A 14,716-nucleotide genomic window follows, 5' to 3' on the forward strand; every position below is an offset into this window, starting at 1 on the left:
CGATGACCGGGCCCGCCCCCGACACGCCCCCCTCGCCAAACCCCGGGACTTACGCGAGTCCCGGGGTCTGCGCGCGCCGGTAGGCCTATTGAACATAGGCCTACTGGCGCGCAGGGCCCTGCTCGCCTAAATCCGCCCGGATTTAGGTGGATTTAGGCGAGCAGGGCTCTGAAAATCCGCCCCTTAGGTTTGTGCACACATTTTTTAGCACAAAACTCTTTATTACATCAGGATTACAATTCCATGCACCAAAATGTGTACAGAAACATACTGACATGTGCATACAACAAAATTTACTTTATTACATTGAGTCCTAATTGTAGGATAAGGGGGAGAGATCAGGGGTGGAGGACATGGGAGGGCTAGTGAGGGGGGATATTTTGGGTATTGAAAAGGGGAAACATTTTGCTAGGGGAAAGACCAATTTACATATGTTTATCGGGGTGCTGGGGCAGTGGAGTTAATATTTGTTTTATGTGTTTGTAGAGGACAGTGGTCTAACTGTTTGATGTGAAGTTACAGACATGTATTGGATAGTTTGGTATTAAGTAAGTATATAGTGGTCAATAAGTAGTGAGAATATGGGGGTGTATTGGAAATCATGAAATGGTGGAGATATTTATTGTTTATTTTCTAGGTGCTCGTTTATGAAAGAATAAGTTGTGGTAGAAGTCAAGAAGTGGTTACAGATTTCCCCTGAGGAAGCCTTAGTAAGGTGAAACAAGGAACCTTGTTGGGACGGACGGGACGGACATCTTGAACTATGGAATGGAATCCATGAATTGATGAGAGAAAATTGGGAAGGACATCTTTGAATGAAGGAGTGAATAAAATAATTGATGGGATGATGGTTATGGTATAAGAGTACTGAAGAATTAATTAAGAGGGCGACGAGCATTGTGTTTTATGAGGCAGTGTGTTTTAGTAGGTATGTATGATGTGTGAATGAATATAAATTGTTATTAACGGGGTGTGGGTAGTGGCATGACCGGGTAAAAAACTTTTAAAAAAATAAGAGATTAATAGAAATATAGTGTAAACTGGGGCATGTAATTTGATGATTTGTGATGTTTATGTTTGTTATATGTAAGGTGTACAAGTGAATTGTATTGCATATCTATTTTTGCTGTACAGATATATTGTAAGGAGGCTGATATCAATTTAGATATGAATATGTTTGCATGTACAAAGCAAGATGTGTTATAAATATGGAAAAAGTGCAATATAATAACAATTGTATACATTTGGTAAATACATTGTAGAGTGTATGTATTAGGAAATTGAATATATATTTATATTGTATGTGTTATACGTTGAGGTGGTAATAAGGGATATTTTGGGGAAATTAGTTAGTGATTCCCCTTTTGTTGTTCACTACAGGAGGAGTCACTCTTTTGCATATCTACATTGGACCATTTTGGAGCAGGTTTGATTCCCTCCTCATGGTGGCAATATCAACACACTTCTGAACAAGTGTGAACAATATTGGATATTTTATTTGGACTCAATTATACCTCATGGTCTCAATGAGAGGATAGAGTGGCATTCCCTTTGATTCTTCTTCATATTCCTTTCATAAATACTGTTTGTTTATGTTTCTGGTTGTATCTGGTAAGAACAGGTGTGTGATTAACAGTTTTTTCCCCATGAAAGTCCTTTTAAATATGGTGATTGTGAATGGCTGAGCCCTTCAGCCAGAAGAGCTACGGGAATCAGCGCTGTTCCAACCTGTTTGTAAGATGTATACTTATGAGCTGCTTATAAGTTTTAATATCCAAACTCGGGCTTGGTTGAAAAGTTACTTTTGCTAAAGTTTTTTGTGTACAATATATTTGTTTTTAAAGTTCTTTAAGTATCATTTATATTTTACAATGTGGTTACAGATAGTTCGTCCTTGCTTCAGGATCTGACAAGAGCTTCTTTGACTTCTCTCTAGTGCTAAGTATTTAAACATACCCCTGACAAAGTTGTAAGAATTTGAAATGCCGCAGCATTGAGTATTTGTATTGACAGCACTACAAAACTAGCCGGCTCCTGTGGATCCAAAGATTTGTCTATTAAGCCTGGTAACAGGTTCAGTTGAGCTGGATTGCAAGATAAGTTATACTTTATCTGCATATTTTGTTCTCAATAATAAGATTTTATATGCAACAAATAATAATATTTAAAAAATAATTACCTGGGTCTCATTGACAGTTACTCTGTCCCAGGACAATGGTTATAAATATATGGGCACTCAAACAACTGTATGACAGAAGACACCGATGTTAATGATGCATAAGTGCCTTGTATATGAGATCCAATTCTAACTTTACACCTATATTTGAACACTTACTGCATTGTTTATCGGAGTGAATTTTCTACTATTGGTTTTAGTCTTTTTCACTCTCAGGGTTCCTCTTTAGACTGTATCATTACAAATTATATGCATTGAATGAATTTATACCATTGAACGTTTTATTTGGCATGTAATGCATGTTGATATGACAACTCTGGCTAAATATGCCCCCTAAATTAACAGACTCTTCATGATTGTGGTTAGATTTACTACAGCGCCACAGCTATTATCTGAAATAACTCTTTTAGATACAACTCTAATATTGTTTTATTTAGAAACTATTGAGTTTTGGCTAGTCCAATAGAATCTCTGTTATATTTTACACTGAGGTCCATGTTAGTTTTTTTTTATCTTTGACAGCTCAGTATAAGTGGTGACTATTTTACGTGTATCCTAAAAATTTCTTGAAAAATTGTTGTGTCTTACCATTATATATCCTTGAAGATTTGGACTTATGCTGGACCAATGATGATAATAGTTGAACTGCTGGTTTTGCACTTGTAGCTAAATGTGTTCTGATTTTGATGGGCCTTTATCTGAAAATATTTTCTACCAAATTGTCTTTTTTGTAGACAAACCTTGAAGTTTAAATTTAGCACCCTTCCACCCCACCACCACACACACACAACCAGAAGAATTTTACCTAAGTCATTAACCCCAATAAAATCTATCAGGATAAATTGGAGGCAATCTGGGATGCATTTTAAGATAGAGTTAAATTAGTTGGCTAACTCCAATATTCAGAGGTAGCTGGAGAAGCTAGCCAACTAAATATGGCCATAGCTGAGAGCAGTCCTCGAGTTATCCAGAGACATATACCCGGATAACTTTAACCTCAACCCTGACATAACTCCATTTCCTGTACTATCCAGAATTTGAGCTGTTAAAGCTTGCTGTCTAGTGAAACTTAGGTAACTAAAAGGCTTTGATCTAGCTGGCTAAGACTTAGTCACCTAATTCCCTTGAAAACTGCCCTTTCTAGCTATATCCTTAAAGCATAAGTATTAAAATAATTGGCCTTTTGGATTCTTTTGCTAACAAAAGGTGGCAGCTAAAACAAAATCACTCACTTTTGTTCTTACTTAAAGGCTCTGAAATGTCTCCTTTGTCACTCCCATCATTGTAATTCTGAGTAAATTGGAATTCTGCTCTGTGTAGAAACTCTTCAGAACCCCACCCATGAAAAATTGCTATATTAAAACATGAATAGGACATAAAAACCAAGAAGATGACTACGGGAATGAGATTTTTCAAAAGAAATGCATAACAGCCTGCTACACAGCTTAGCGACAATGCAATGCTGCCGTGTGAGAAATCTATGTTTGATTCCTGCACCACACTCCTGCTCCTTAGGCTGATCTGGGCTGTGGTTGATGTGCAAGCAGAGGTTACAGCCCCAAGATGGGAGGAAGTCCTATGCCAAGCAACACCTGACTAGCTAGAGGGAACCATACTACATGCCACCCAGTTAGAGGATTGTTATTGCGATGACTGGAATAGAAAAGGAGGGGAATAAAATAGGGGAAAAAAATCCAGAGTCACTGCAAAGGAAGGCTCATGGGCCTATTCTGGTTAAGGCAAGTTCTGATTGTACTAGAAACATCAGTGTAGGAAGATAAAAGCCGAAAAAGAGCTGATACATGCCTATAAGAAAAAGTGTAGACCTTCCATTAAGTTTATAAATATATTATAAAAAGGATAATAAAGAAGAACATGTCAAAAAGAGGAAACAATTAAGACAAGTAATAGGACAGTTGATATTTTGAGCAGTCTAGCTAGTACTGCTGCTGTAAATATGTATTTGCCTTATAATCTATACTGCCATTCTTTGAACTCCCTCACTCTCATTTCTTTTTTCATGGTGCAGAGGTGACTAAAACTGAATACTATATTCCAAAAGAGGTTTATTCCATTAGCAAGCATGACTCAATCACACTGATTACTCACAAGAATGGTTACTGCTACTCCTTGAACATAGCATTGGCATATACCCATATTTTCATTCACATAATTTACAAATCCACACTGATCACAACACAAAACAGTTCATACAAGAATTGAAACCACACATACTAGACATGGAACAAGAATACACCTTTTATTTACAGAAATGAAAACAACAATTAAAATATAACTGCATCCTCAGGTATTTTCTGGCAAGCAGAAGAAATGATGAGGTGAATGACTGGGCTCTTCCTATGTTGCTGTTGCTGGGAGGATTGGAGGCCTCTGGGTTCCTCATCCTGCTGCTGCTCCTGCTTCTAACCAACCAAATAAAATGGGCATTTAAACATTTCACCTACAGAGAATAAGAGAAAATTGATATATAATGGGAATAGCTATGGCAGAAAACAGTAAGAGAGAAATGAATAACAACATGATAACTGAAATTACATTTGTTAGCATGAACACTGCAATTAAATCCAATTATGCAACATAAAGGGAAAGGAGAGTAAGTAACACTTTGATGAACATGTGTCTGTGGTATAGCCAGAATTGATTTTTTGGGTGCGCACAAGGTTAACATGGGTGGGCTGTAGGCATGCAGGTCTGAGACCTACTAGTTGTATTCTTATTGATAAATAATGCCATATTCTGCACTAGTGATGTGCATTTGTTTCATCCGTTTCATACGTTTCCTATACAAGCATGTAATATGAAACATATGAAACGAATGCACATCTAATTGGCATTTAATGGGAAACGTATGAAACGAATTAAACGAATGAAACGAATGCACGTACCTATACTGCACCCTACAATGGCTTTCTAAGTAGTTTGCAACAACCATTATGCATCATACATGAAACTTTACAATATTTTACCTCAATTATTTCAAGCACTTACCAGAATTAAAAATTCCTTATTAATCTGTATTAATTTATTTATATTTATTGCAGTTTATAAATGCACAAGTATATCATGTAAAAGCAAGAAAGTAAACAATCATATCCAATCAGTCATGTAATAAAACAAAAATTAATGTATTCTTTCATGCATCCTCTTTGCAGAAATCCAGAAATCATCATAACTACAATAAAATAGCATTAATCATCAGAACAGGTGCAGAGCAGAGCTAGGACAATTCACATTACAACTACATAAAAAATAAATATTCAAATTCTAGTGTCACCACAGAAAAAAATATCCTTCCACTGCTATTTTGTGAAGTAACACAAACTCCTGCAATGTAAGAGACATCTAGAACCTTGCCATACCATACAGTCACAGCATTGACTCTCCAGATTCAAATAACAGCTACCTTATGAAAAAGGAGCAATGCAAATATTACACCAGGCCCTAGAACATTAATACGCCACCTACTGGAATAACAGAACATGCTGAACTACTACAGAAAACTACATGTGAGCTGAAATACTGCACTTCAGTCACACATACTCAGGCAAAACAGAGAGTAGCCTTTATCTAATACAGAAATAAGAGACTACAAATTAGAAACAGAATGCAAACAAAACCAAAATAGAAAGCCTGAGAAACTAGACTCTGAACAGTGGAATACTGAAGAAAGAACAAAATATAAAAATATAAGAAATGCACATTCCCAAAGATGGCATATTCAAATTGCTAAAATCTCAAAATATTTTTTTTTTTTACCTTTGTTTTCTGATCTTTGTATTTTTCTAAGCTGTTGGTCCTGGTCTTTTTTTTCCCATTTTTCACTTGTTGCTCCTTTTCAGTGACTCTCTTCTACTACTGCCTTCTTCCCTTCCTCACTCACACTCACACACACACACACACACACACACACACACACGCTTTCTCTCACAGACTCCCTCATACACACAAGCTCTCACTCTCATATGCGCTCCCTCCCAAACAGAAGCTCACATTCTCTACACACACACAAGCTCTTACTCTACATGCTTTATCTTAATCACACACACAAGCTCTCACTCTCTCACCCTCCAGGCTCCCATTCTTATGCACACAGAGATGCCACCCAGTCACCCATTCTCACCCACACATACATACATTCAAGCTTCCATTCTCACCCACACACAAACAGGGCCTTTTCATTAGGCACAGCCACACAGCTAAAGTCCTACTTCTGCCACCGTGGGATGGGATCCCGTGACAACCTTGCAGTTCCGGCGCTCCTCTTTGCCATCTCGGGGATAGGATCTTGCGACGGCATTGCTCGAACAGTTTTCTTCTGGTTCCGGTTGGGTGGGCCTGGGTCCAAACTGGGTTGACAACTGCCCACCCAGGCCTACCCATGGCTATGCCATTGACATGTGTGCCTGCAAAACCATGAATGGCAGGATGAAACTCATGTTTTCCCCACAGTATTACACATAAGAACATAAAAAATGCCATACTGGGTCAGACCAAAGTTCCATTAGCCCAGCATCCTGACTCCCACAGCAGCCATCCACAGTGACGGATTTAGGATCTGGCTGCCCTTAGGCACTGTTGGTGATGTTGTGCCCCCTCCCCTCCCCCCAGACATGGAATAACAAAGCAGAAGATCTAACGTACAGCCTTCTGTGCTCTGTTCAGTTTGCTCCAAGCTCATCGTCTCCCCTCATATCCTGTAATGAGAGGAGGAACAGGGCTGGATTAGAGAGTACAGTAGCTTTTCTTCCTCCCTTCTGTTTGCTCTGGCTTCATCCTTCTCCAGCTGTTCCCTACACAGTACAGGAAGGGAGGGGTTGGAATAGGAAACAACAGTTTTTCTTCTCTCTATCCCTTCCAGCCTCACTTCTCCCTTCATATTCTTTGCACTGGGAGGGGAGGGCTGGAGCAGGAAGCGGAAGGTTGTTCTCTGCTAAGTGAGATTCAGCACAGCTCCTAGACAGCAAATCTTCAGCTGCTCTGCTGCCCCACAGATTTTTGCTACCCTAAGAACAGGCCTAGTGTACCTATTGACAAATCCAGGCCTGGCCATCTGGGCCACAAGTATCCAGCAGGATCCCCCGAAAAAGATCCAGTCCTTCTTGTTCATGAACCAGGGGCTAAGCAATGGCTTTTCCAATTCTACATGGCTAACAGTGGTTTATTAATTTTCCTCCCGGAAATTGTCTACTCCTTTTTAAACCCAGCAATGCTAATGACTTTCACTATATTCTCTGCAACAAGTTCCAAAGTTTAACTTCATGCGAAGTGAAAAAATATTTTCTCTGATTTGTATTAAATGTGATACCTATCAGCTTCATGGAGTGTCCCCTATCCCTAGTAATATTTGAAAGGACAAATAACCGTTCCCTATTTACCTAGGGTTGCCAACTGGCTCCAGATTTTCAGGATAGATTGATCCAGCACTGCTTTTATTCATCTGAATGTAGGTACTTATAGTTTGATTTTCTTTGGAAATGCAACAGGGAAAATCAGAATAAATTCCAGCATACAATGGGTAAAATTAGAACTGTATCAACCTGTCCTGAAAATCTGGAGCCAGTTGGCAACTCTAGACCACCCAAGATTTTAAAGACTTCTTCTCAATCTCTCCTCAGCTTTGTCTTCTCCAGGCTGAAGACCCCTAACCTATCAAACCTTTCCTCACAGGGGAGCCATTCCATCCCCTTTATCATTTGGTTGCCCTTCTCTGTACCTTTTTCTAATTCTACAATACCTTTTTAAATCTGGGATGACCAGAACTGCACAAAAAGATGCAGTAACACCATGGATTGATACAGAGGAATTATGATATCCTCTGTTATATTTTCCATTCCTTTCCTAATAATACCTAATATTCTATTTGCCTTTTTCATCTCTGCCACACATTGAGCCTAGTGTAAGGAAATTTGGTTTTCTTATCAGGAGTGAACCAAAATTCTAGGCCGATATAGAGAGACTAGTGAAGCAGAGGTCTTGGATGTTGTTCCCCTATGTAGGAGAAGCATATGATGTGCTCAGAGCCTTTATTAACTAGGAGTGATAGCCTACAAAAATTTAGTTTAGTTTTCATTTTCGGTCCAGGAAAGGGCCATTTCGGGTTCATCCCCACATCATTTATTTTCTTTTCATTTACTCTTGTTTTGTTTTTTTTTAAAAATCTAGAACCCACCCTGACACTTCCCATTTATTACATGATAGACTCCCCCGACCAGCTGACTCTCCCACCCATCCTCCTGACCCCCCCGCCCCCCAGGACTCACCAGACACCCCAGGAGGTTGCTCTTGGGCCCTCTGCTAAATTACCAGGAGCTTTTGGTGAATCCTGTGGGGGGGTCAGAAGCATCAGGAGAGTGGGCAGTGGGATCAGCTGGTTGGGGGATCTCTATCTTGTAATAGATGGGAGGGGTTAGGGTGGGTTCTGAAGGGTTTTTTGGGTTTATTTTTAACTTGCTTTTTTTTACTTCCCTCAAAAAACTATAGTAAAAACCACAAGAAATTTTGTGTGTTTTTTCCTGTTGTTTTTTTTTATTCCCAAAATGGAATGAAATAGGAAATATTGTCGGTATTTCCTATCGGCCGGATTTTAAAACCCCAGTACGCTTAAATCCCGGAGTTTACGCACATGGCTGGGCCTTACGCATGCCGGGCCCATTTTCAAATGGGCCCAGCCACGCATGTAAACTCCAGGACACGAGTAAGTGCCGGGGTCTAAAAAGGGGGTGGTATGGAGGGCAAAACGGGGCGGCCCGGGGGGGTGGAGTGGGGCAGCCCAGGTCAGTGCCTTTCCTCGCTGTCTGGAGCCTCGCCTGCCAGCGCACACAAGTTAGTTATGCTTTGGTATGGAAGTGAACCCTGGGCCGAGGTGAAAGATGACTCTGCCCACAGGGAGGAGCCCTGGGGCATCACCGGTGGGTAGGTGGGGTCTCAGAGGCTTCGGACACAACTGTAAAGAGACTTTATTATGGGAGAGAAAAGGCAGAACTCGAGGAGCGGGGTACTGTAGTTGAAGGTAGTCCTGAGCAGAACCCGAGGATCGGGGACTGCAGTAGAGAAACAGTCCTTGAGCACGGGTATGCCCAAAGTGACACTTCAGAAGTAGAAGTTCAGTAAGGTCTGCAGAGCAGGATATGCCAAACAACCTTCTAATAGTGGAGCAGTTACCTCTGATGTGCAGATCCGGTAGTGGCCTGCAGCACGGGGTACACCAGACAATCTTTCCAGCACAGAAGGAATACCTCAGGTGTGCAGATCCGGTAGTGGCCTGCAGCACGGGGTATGCAGAGGATGGTACCGATGGAGATGTGGAGGTGTCAGGGGTACGGAAGCTGAGAAGGCTCAGATGATGTCGAGGCAGCAATCTGCACCAAGAGAATGATGAAGTGAATCCCGTTGAAGGTGTGCGGTAGTGGCCCGTGGGTCGGGGTACACCGCAGGAAATCCCAGCAGTACTTGGTAGAGTAGAAGTACAGGAAGTACTCACAAGACGTGGTTCCAAAGGAAGTCCTGAGAAGTAGAACAGACAAGAGTTCAAAGGCAGGAAGGCCCTCCGAGGAGCGGATAGCCCCAGAATGCGGAAGAGCCATCGAAGAGCAGGTACTCGGAGCGTTTCCCACAGCAAACCAGGAACAGGAACCGAAGGTCCAAGCAGATGGATTCAGCAATGAGGAAACTCCTTGCTAACTCGTCAGTGTATCAGGCTGGTCCGGAGGGGACGCCCCCGAGGTTCCCGCCATGATGTGTACATAGCTGGCCCATGCGCGTGCACATGCCTATGTGACTCCGGGATCAAGATGGCGGTCAGCAGCACCCACGCCATCCTGGGAACGCCAAGGAGGTTGGCGGTGACTGGGGTGCAGTGGCGCGCGCATGTTATAAAATTGCACGTCCATGTATGCTTGCCAGGTAGCACGTACACATGGACGCGCACGCGTATTTTTTATAAAATCTACCCTTAGTCTTGCAAATGAATGCCCACCCTATTGTAAACACGTGTCGCCATCTTAAAAGGTGGATTTTCTTTTGGATTTTCAGTTGGAATTTTGAGATAAAAGTTTGAGTTATCCTTTAAAGAGTCAGCATACACAATGCGGTAACATGTTTTATTTTCTGGGTTAAGAATCTGGGGTCTCTCTACATACAGACTTGAGACAAACAAGGAAACAAAGTGCCTTATCGTTGTGTTTTGTCCATGTTTTGGTAATTATTGTAGTTATCAGAGGAGGACGTTTTTTCCATTCTTCCTGCCTGTCTTTGAGTTGCTTTATTGAGCACAATTTTGCCTTTTTATATTACTGAGCACTCTAGGGCCCAGGGGCTCAGCTGCTGCTGGTCTGAGGAGAAGTACCTTTCCTTTTGAAAGGACTGGAAGAAGAGGTGTCATCAAGGAAGTATAAACTCCTATCCATTTTCAGGGAGAATAAATTGAAGTATGGTGTAAGAATTCTATATAATTGAGGGAGAAGAACCAGAGAAGAGTAGTATGATAAGGTACCCTTCAGTGTCACAAAGTGGTGAGTGAAGATTAGCGAGGACTAAGGGAAAGCTATTAGAATGGGGCATATGTTGAGATTTCTGGAAGTAAATTGGGATAAACATTTTCCTTCCCATTCCCATGGGGAATCTGAAAAGTAATTGAGACAAGATAACAGGGACATGTGAAGAGTACCTGGGAAGACTGAAGAGAAAATAGGTAGTCAGTTTACTCAAGGAATTGGCTGGAGCAATTGGAAGAACTGCTTTTGGAAGAATTGGTCACCAATTTATTGAATTTCAAGTTGTGGAAATCTATTAAACTGTTTTTATTTTTGAGTTGCAAAGAAATCATTAATTCCCTTTTGCAATCTTTATGGGTAGAAATCCCTTGTGTGTTGGGGAAGAGTATAGCAATAGGAGTTTACTACCGTCCACCTGGCCAAAATGATGAGACAGACAGTGAAATGCTAAGAGAAATTAGGGAAGCTAACCAAATTGGTAGAGCAGTAATAATGGGAGATTTCAATTACCTCCATATTGACTTGGTAAGTGAAACATCAGGACATGCTTGAGAGATAAATTTCCTGGATGGAAGAAATGACAGTTTTATGGAGCAATTGCTTAGCAACAGACGAGAGAGGGAGCAATTTTAGATCTAATTCTAAGTGGAGTGCAGATTTGGTGAAAGAGATAATGGTAGTGGGACTGCTTGGCAATAGTGATCATAATATAAGGCCATAATCACAGTGAACCTAGAAGATGTAGTAGGCCAGATTGATAAACTGAAGAGTAGTAAATCACCTGGATCAGATGGCATATACCCAAGGTTCTGAAAGAACTAAAAAATGAAATTTTAGACCTATTCAAATTAATTTGTAATCTATCATTAAAATCATCCATTGTACCTGAAGACTGGAAGGTGGCCAATATAACCCCAATATTTAAAAAGGGCTCCAGACGTGATCCGGGAAACTATAGACTGGAAAGCCTGACTTCAGTGCCGGGAAAAATTGTGGAAACTGTTATAAAGAATAAAATCACAAAACATTTAGATAGACATGGTTTAATTGGACACAACCAGTATGGATTTACCCAAGGGAAGTATTGCCTCACAAATCTCCTACATTTTTTTGAAGGGATGAATAAATATGTGGGCAAAGGTGAATAGGTAGATGTGGTGTATTTGGATTTTCAGAAGGTGTTCAACAAAGTCCCTCATGAGAGGCTTCTAAGTAAACTAAAAGGTCATGGGATAGGAGGTGATGTCCTTTTGTGTATTGCAAACTAGTTAAAAGACAGGAAACAGAGAGTAGGATTAAATGGTTTTTTTCATAGTGGAAAAAGGTAAACAGTGGATGTCTCGGGATCTGTATGTGGACCAGTACTTTTTAATATATTTATAACTGATCTGGAAAGGGGTATGACGAGTGAGGTGATTAAATTTGCACATGACAAAAAAGTATACAGATTGTAATAAATTGCAGGAGGACTTTATGAGACTGGAATATTGGGCTTCCAAATGGCACCTGAAATTTAATGTGGACAAGTGCAAGGTGATACATATAAGGAAAAATAACCCTTGCTTGTAGTAACACAATGTTAGGTTCTATCTTAGGAGTTACCACCCAGGAAAAGATCTAGGCATCACAAAATGTTGGATGTCATAATGCCTCTGTTTTGCTCCTTGGTAAGACTAATAAAACAGGAGGGAAGGCTATCTAAAAAAGCCGTTTGGGCATCAAAGTAGGTTAGACGCCAACTGTAGTCCAAGTGTATGCTTTATTAGGATGGAGACGTAAATTCATAAAATCATGCAAATGCCCGACTCAGGCCGAGTTTCGCCCCGAATGGGGCTGCCTCAGGGGCTGTGTGCAATGAGTCTCTCTGTGTATATCAAAGAACTGTCTTGTCATAAATACACCAAATATATTATTTCTAATCCTGAAAGCAGCAACATAAGAGAGAAAATGCCCGCAGGAACTTTGCTCAGATCACCAGCAGAAATAATATATTTGGTGTATTTATGACAAGACAGTTCTTTGATATATACAGAGAGACTCATTGCACACAACCCCTGAGGCAGCCCCAGTCGGAGCGTCTAACCTACTTTGCTCCTTGGTAAGACCGCACCTTGAGTACTGTGTGCATTTCTGGTTGGCACATCTCAAAAAAGATATAGTAGAACTGGAGAAAGTGCAGAGAAGGGTGACCAAAATGATAAGGGGCATGGAATGGCTTCCCTGTGAAGAATAATCCCCAACTATACTGGTTGTAATGATGCTGGTTCCATATTAGGCATCACTATCCAGGAAAAGGATCTTGAAGCCATTGTGGACAGTACATTGAAATCTTCATGTAACACTTAGAAGGAAATCCCTATTGTGGGAAAGCTCATTTTCAAGGTTTTTGTGTTGCGTACATCCTAATCTTTCTTCATACACCCTGTAAACAGTACTGACTACCCCCTCACTTAGCAGCAGCAAAACCATATTTTACTGATAGGTAAAGAACATAAGCAATAACCAAATTTTACTGATAGGTTAAGAACATAAGATATGCCATACTGAGTCAGACCAAGGTGTTGTTATTTCGTGTGTTTTAGTGGATCCTTGGGTGCTGTGGAGATGACCACGCCCATGGGGAGGAGCCCCGTGAGGAGCCACAGCACTGGGCTAGCCTCTATGCACAAAAACACCGGTTAGAACTCTTTATTTATACAGCTAGAAGTAGCCATCATCAGGTGACAGTGGTGAGTTGTAGTCTCAGGGACCTCGGCAGAGGGCGCCCTTCTCTCCAAGATGACGTCAGGAGGTTTCACAGCAGGACCTACTGTGGATGAGACAGATGAAATGTAGTGTACTCACTCGGTGTTAGCTGTTATGGATGCGATTCCACCAGAGTAGTCGTAGATGGTACAGGCACTGAGGAAGGGAGAGCAGGACCTTGAGGAGCGAGTGCCTGATCCTTGAATGGCACCTGAAAATAGAACAGAGGGCCCCCGAGAAATGGGTACCCAAGTTAGTAGTCAAACCCCAAAGGGTAGAAGAAGAGCTTCCTGCAGGCAGCAGGAAAGCGGCAGAGTAGCACAGACAAGAACAGTCAGACTATTCGAGCTTTTGCCAACTCAATGAGCTAGCAATCTTGAGAAGTAGAAATACCCGGATGGGCGTGACATCAGCTGAGGGAACGCCCTGGAGGTTCGCGCCACTGGGCATACTTAGACGTGGGTTGCGCGCACCCTAACAGGTACCTGGGAGGAGCAATGGCGTACGGCTGCACCATAGCTGTTCTGAGGACGCCAGAGAAGTCGGCTTGACAACGCTGCGGTAGCCATCTTGCCAAGATAAGCGGGAGGAGCCGAGATAGGGGTGCAACAAGCGGGGCGAAGCCATCGAAGACCGACGGACGCAACACAAGGGTCCATCAAGTCCAGCATCCTATGTTGAACAGTGGCCAATCCCAGTCACAAATGCACAAATACCCAAATATTAAATAGATCTCAAGCTACTATTAATAGCAGTTTATGGATTTTTCCTCAAGGAATTTATCCAAACCTTTTTTTAAACCGAGTTACACTAACTTTTGTAACCAAATCCTCTTCCCTACATGCATCACTTGTATTTTCCATATTATATTTCATTAGCCATTTAGATGCCAAATGCCCTAATCTTGCAAGGCCCTAATAACCTCACTTTTAACTCTCTTGCCCAGATCATTTATAAATATATTAAAAAACACCAGTCACGGTACAGATCCCTGGGGCACTCCACTATGTACTTTGCTCCATTGAGAGAAATGACCATTCGATCCTATTCTCTGTTTTCTATCCTTTAGATAGCTACCACTCTACAATAGGAGATTTCTTCCTATCCCATGACTTTTTAATTTCCTGATGGGTCTCTCATCAGGGACTTTGTCACATGCTTTCTGAAAATCCAGATACACTATATCAACTGACTCACATTTGTCAACATTAGCTAAAATTAAAAAAAATCTAACAGATTTGTAAGACAAAATTGCCCTTTGCTAAATCCATGTTGTGTTGCA

Source organism: Rhinatrema bivittatum, chromosome 6 (assembly GCF_901001135.1).
Source record: "Rhinatrema bivittatum chromosome 6, aRhiBiv1.1, whole genome shotgun sequence".
Lineage (NCBI taxonomy): Eukaryota > Metazoa > Chordata > Amphibia > Gymnophiona > Rhinatrematidae > Rhinatrema > Rhinatrema bivittatum.